The following is a 6,323-nucleotide window of genomic DNA, read 5'->3' on the forward strand; positions in this document are numbered from 1 at the left end:
GTGTAAAATCATTAAAGAGACTTACCTTGTACATCTCAGATTTCAATCTGTTTTCTACTAATAAATATTTGAAAAAAAATTCCTAATTGTTCAAGTATTTAATTAAAATTCAACATTAGAAGCCTTCTAAGAGAAGTTTGAAAGTGAAACAATTGTCCTGGTTTTTATCCTATACACACACAAAAATTTATCTCTGCATTTATCTTCATCTTAGAAAGTGTATTGAAAATGTAAATATGTATTAGAACTGCTAAAACTCTGAAACAACATTTTTGACCTGAAAAGTCAAAGCTGATTTATTCCAGATATCATTTGACAGAAATGGTACATCATAAAAAGTAAAATATTCTGATATTTTTATTGCATATAAGGTTCGCATATTCTTTCAAAGGAAGAGTATGAAGAGTGAGCATCTTTAAAAGTGTTCAAGAGTGATAGTAAGACACTCAGAATTGACCATGTCACAGAATAGCAGAGGAATATGTAACTTAATTACAGTCTTCACATACATATGCTATGGTTTTTAGAGACAGTTTTCACTTTGGCTATTTATTCAGACAGTATTATATTCTCAATAATAATGTTTTATTTTATCATCCTGTTTGAATCAGGTTTAAGCACACAGCTGTAGCATATTGAATTTTTAAGAAGCAAAGTCAGTCCAGTTTTGAGTTTGGGCTTCTTATTTCATATTTTGATTTATTTTTCCTGGAAAGGAAAAATAGTTATAGCAGCACCTGGTTTGGTGCCATGAACATAGAAGAGGCTTAATAAATATTTATCACTGTTGAAGTTAGAAGAAACACTTATCTGTACTCTGCATGATGTGTTGGATTAGGATCATACTGCTTTCAAAAAAGTATAAGCATTTGATGCAATACCTGAATCTCAGACAATTTTTGAAATTGATTATTTTGCAGGAGGCCTAATGTGCTACAGAAAGAATAAAATGTTACTTATAACTATAATTAAGATGCATTAAAATTTAAAAAATGTTTAGAAAAGCAGACTCTACAGAATGCTGAGAAGTCTTACACTTTTGCATTATGATCTGATTGGCAGCAGATCCAGAAGACAACCACCACCAACTGTAGACCTGCAGGAGAGAGGGAAGTAAGCTGAAACCAGCGAAGGCAGGGTAAGTCTGATGGACAGAGGTCCACTCAATTTCAGTTTCTAAAGAAACACACCAAACTTGAGTCCAGTCAAGCTTAATGTTCATAGCCATCATCTCAAATATGCCCGATGGGAGCATGGCACCAGAAATTGGGTATGTGGGAATTATTATCCCATGGATGGCAGTTTTATGTTTGGAGTGGGAGGGGTTGTCTGGGTTGTAAGAAGTTATTAGCAAGTGGGCTACAGAGCGGGGAACATTGGGATAGGGTCCAGATCTCCCGGAGAGAAGGGGCTGGCAAACCTAGTGAGCTTCCTTGGCCCAGAAAATTTGGCTGAGGTTCAGTGCTGAAATTCATTACCAGCAGAGAATGAAGTGCAAATACAGAGCAGAGGCAAGAGTCTAGGTACCCAGTAGGGTTGGGGTCAGGACCAAGGAACTTAGTATTGGTGACCACATAGATGTTTACACCAGCTCACTCAACAGCAGGCTTAGGGCAATAGATGAATTCCAGACATTGTTGATAGGATTGGAACTTCTGATATCCTGCCAAGATTGAGTCTCATTTGAGTAGCATGCCAATGCTGTGTCTATAGGTTGATGTCATGTAGTATCTGCTTATTGGGCATGGCTATGCAAGAGCTGTCAACTTGAGGCACTAATTTTTTTATTCTGAAATAAACTTAAATAAACCCAAAACTATATTGAAATTGACCATTCGCTTATATACTACAATGGCAGCTCCACAAAAAGGAATTTCGTCTTTTTGTTCACTGAAGTATACCATGTGCCTAGGAGGTACTTAGTTAGCATTTGATAAATATTTGTCAAATTAAAGAATGTGTTAACCAAATATTAAGTGTCACGCAAAGGACCTAAAAGCTTCTATGTGTCTCCTTAAGCCACAGGGCTAAAATTGCCAAAAATCAAATGCAGAATCTCATCTGCGACTGGCTGAATTATAATTCAAGTTTAACTCCTAGCTTCACAGGGCATCTACTGTTAAAGTACGGGCACAGATTGGGAAGAAATGGGCTGCTGAAAGTTGGAATAGGGATATGTAGGAAGACGCTGATGACACTGGAGACATCGAGTCCTAAATTCTGATGACTCTTCTTTGTCAGTGAAAGCAGCTTTTGCACCCCCAAAGGATGAGGCCTCTCCGCCTCTGTCTGAGGAGATTAACCCTGCATTTCCTGAGGAAAGTGTAACAGCCTTCACTGGGACATGGAGAGAGAGAGGGAGAGGGGGAAACTATTGTTTTAACTCTTATATAACTTGGCTTATTTGTTTTGGACTTTCCCAGAATTTAGCTTAATTTGATTTTATTCAGGGACTACCTAGTAAAAATTATTTATGAGAAAGTCAAGATTGTGGACTGACCACGCACATTTATCTCTTCTTCCTATTAATCCAGAAATTGTTATTAAAAAATGCCCCCATACACATAATATATACTATACATATGGCTATACATACAAAATTAATAGAGAAGACAGAAAGTAGACCATTAGCAGATAATGTGATCAAAAGTCTTAAAGAGAATAGCAATTAGAAGACTGGCGTAGTGAGTTGAATGGTGGTCCCCAAAAAGATACGTCCACGTCCTAATCCTAAGAACCTGTAAATGTTACCTTACATGGAAAAAGTCTGCAGATGTGATTAAGTTAAGAATCTTGTGATAAAGACATCATTCTAGATTTTCTGGGCAGGTCCTACCTACATCCAACGACAAGCATCCTTATAAGAGTGAGGCAAAGGGCGATGACACGGGAGAGAAGACCCTGTGAAGACAGAGGCAGAGATTGGAGTGATGTGGCTACAAGCCAAGGAATGCCAGCAGCCACCAGAACCTGGACAAGGCAAGGGCCATATTCTCCTCAGAGCCTTCGGCCAACACCTTGATTTTGGACTTCTGGCCTCCAGAACTATGAAAGAATAAATGTCTATTGTTTTAAGTTACTAAGTTTGTGTTAATTTGTTTGTTATGGAAGCCACAAGAAATTAATGCAAGTGGTTTCTAAAGAATCTGGGGAAAATGGTCTTGCAGAAATACAGAGAAGCTTAGAAAACAGCAATTGGAAGAAGAGAATGGAATGTGAAGTTAAAAATGGGCACATGAATTGAAAGCGAGTGTAAGTTATAATCGTCCTTCTTACCCCCAGCATCCAAGTATTTGCCAATCTAGCAAAAAAGAATTGGAAGATTTTTCTCTATAGAAATGGCACTGTCTAGAGAAGCAGGGCAGACAGTGTGGCTGTTCCCCAGCCAAACACCCTAAAAGCAAGGTTGATCAGTTGGCAAAGCCCAGGCCACAACCGTAGAGCCCTCAATCAACTTTTCATTTCCTTACTTTTAACAAATAACAAATAAGGAAGGAACTCCAGACATTTTTAAAAAGCTTTAGAATTAAAGAGATGCCGAAGATAAACAGGGGTGAAGGATAGGAAGTGGGGAGGGGGACTTCCACAGGGAAAGTCAAAATAATTCAAGGAATAGGAAAGCACCAAAAAGAGGAAAGTAGGCTATTTATTGAGTAGACTTAGAGATAGTTACGCCGGTTATTAATTCATTGCCTCTCAGCTCCAAATTCATCCCTTTTTCCCCTGCTTGTGATACTGAAAGTGGACTCTGCTGTCAGCTTTGCTCACTGGCTAGATATAGACTCTGCTGGTAAGAGGACAGAGGGGCACTGCAAGGTAGGAAGGAGAGGAGGCACTCTTTGTTCTGGTAGTGTTTTTCTCTTCTGGTCCAGCAGGGGGCCTGCTGGTAGTCACCTAAGCCGCAGGGCTGTGTGCTCCTGCGGCAACCATGGCCACTCCCGCCTCTCAATCTCTCCTGCTGGGCCTCCTTCCTGGGAGATTCCAAGTTCCTTCCTTGCATATTCACTTTCCCCTCGACCTCGGAAGTGGTAACTACCTCTCTATTCCCTTGAGTTCTCTTTTACTCCTTTTAGTAGCTAATAACATCTTTTACTTAGTTTACAATTAATTTAGTTCAAAATTATTTTCTCTATTCAAATTACTGGTGTGGCGATTTTTTTGTCCCTGACTGGACCCTGAATAACACAATAGTCAATAAAGTTTTGAATCTTTAAAATCCTATAAAAAAGAAACGTTAGAGATCAGGTAAAATTCAGATTGTTAAAGCAAAAATTTCAATGGCTGGTTAGAAAATAAAGTTGAGAAAATCTCGAAAATATCTCAGAAAATGGAACAACCAGTTAAGAGATGGATAATATAGGAGGTAAAATTGAGGTGTGGAAAGAGGGGAGCGTGAAAGGGAAGCGTAAGGTTGCCAATATCTTGATTTTAAAAGACGGGATGACAAGAGACGTGATCTATAGTTGATCAGAAATAAAAGGGTAAATATGTTATTTAAACTTACAAAGATAACCAAAAGAGGAATTAAGTATAGCAAATGTAATGCTTGTATAATGCTTTAAATATATTGACCCATTTATTCTCATCATAATCTTCTAGGGAAGGGACTATTATCCCCATTTCACAGATGAGGAAAACGTTTCAGAGGGATTGAGTAACTTGCCTAAGGTCACACAGCTAGCAAACTAGGAAGCGGGATTCCAGGTGTGTGCTCTTATTTATTATATGCTATTGCCTCCTTACATGACTTTATTGGAAATGATGGATAAGCAAGGTAGAAGGTGATGCAAATGAGTTACATTGTCTCTCTTAGCAGTAGATTAAGGCAATATTTAAAACTGATAGATTAAGAAATAGTGATAGGTAGAGAAGTGTTTAAAAACAAAATTCAACTTAGTAAATTTGAAGATCTAATTGCTATATAAGGTGATTCATGAACCTAGCAGCATCCCATCAAGCAAGTAGAAAGGCACCCTGAGGGGTTGTATAAAATGGAAGGTTTTGTAGGAAGAAAGGAGGGGCAAGGGAGCTATTACCAAAGAAAAGAAAGGATTATTTTTAGATCAGGACAAAATCTTTTTTGTGGGGGTTTGGGGGAGGCAAGGGTTTTCATTATACAGATTCCCTCTTTTTTCTATGAGAGAAGAAGAGGGCTCAAGTGACAGTTACCCTATTGGTGCTTGACTGGAAAATTCCAGACTGGTTGATTAAGATTATCTTTCTAGGGTAGGTTGAAACAGCAATTCGGTCAGATATTAAATCTAGGTTTGGTATCATCAGCTTTTAGCACAAGTGACACCATTTGGGGCCTGTGGTTCTCTCTTTAACAGAGGTAATCACCAGAAGAAACAAAGCAGAAACTGTTTAAAGGAGATTGCTCTCAAGAGCAGCACTTTGAGAAGGAAGCAGTGAACCTGGGATTTGTCATTTTCCCTTTTTAAGTCTTTCTGTACTATTAATGCCTTGTTTTAGAAATAATTTATTCTAAACATTTTAAAATTAGAAATAATTTATTCTAAACATTTTAAAATACATAAAAATTATAATTATCTCAGGTTAGTGGAGAAAAAATGGGATCATGAAACTAAATTATACACAAAAATTATGAATTTAAATATTTTAAATACTAATTATAAAAATTTTCGATACAAAGATGATCTTAAATGCGAAAACAAGGAAAGTCCCTTCTCACTTGTGGTAGAGATATCAGTCCTGAGCCCCTCAGAGAAGAAGGTCTGGTAGTTACTCACAGCAGGATTTGGGAACCCACTATTTTCACACTTCATGAGAGAGATGAATCTAATTCTCAATTTAGTAAATACGTACCATTTGAACAATAAGATGAAAATTTAAGCATTAGCAACCACAAAAGGCCTTACAACTCAGAAATAGGGAAGAGTGTTGGAAATGCGGCTTTTGTTCAATAGGAGGGCTTCTTGTCATTGATGAAAGATGAGCTATCTAGAGAGTGGTCTTCAGTGACAGAAAAGGGCTCTAGATTCTTCTAAGTGTTGCTGGACAAACTCTGATGGTACAGGCACCATACTGTATTATATTTATTAGTCTAGAAACTATTTTTCAGCCTTAGCATTTAATGCATCTCATCAACTAGTAGATTAAACATCAGTAAATGGTTTGGATAACAAATGGGTGCATAAGATTTAACAATAAGGCCTTACATACCTTTAAACTGGGATCGGTTAGGCACCCATAATGATATATATTGATTTGCTGCCATCTAGTGCTCATTTCTTTAGAGACCTAGATTGAGCATATGCTGAAACGGATTTTTTTGTTCGTTTAATTCTTTCCTTATTCCCTGC

The 6,323-nt window shown here is 37.6% G+C and overlaps 1 long non-coding RNA gene across 1 annotated transcript; it reads left to right on the forward strand.

Moving 5' to 3' along the window:
- The first annotated feature begins 931 nt into the window (after positions 1-931).
- LOC120615787 (uncharacterized) lies at positions 932-3,079 on the forward strand. The gene is made up of 2 exons (XR_005656362.1): positions 932-1,138; positions 2,830-3,079. It is a non-coding gene; the product is annotated as an uncharacterized LOC120615787 (long non-coding RNA).
- The last annotated feature ends 3,244 nt before the right edge of the window (positions 3,080-6,323 follow it).

Source organism: Pteropus medius, unplaced genomic scaffold, assembly GCF_902729225.1.
Source record: "Pteropus medius unplaced genomic scaffold, Ma_sr-lr_union100, whole genome shotgun sequence".
Classification (NCBI taxonomy): Eukaryota; Metazoa; Chordata; class Mammalia; order Chiroptera; family Pteropodidae; genus Pteropus; species Pteropus medius.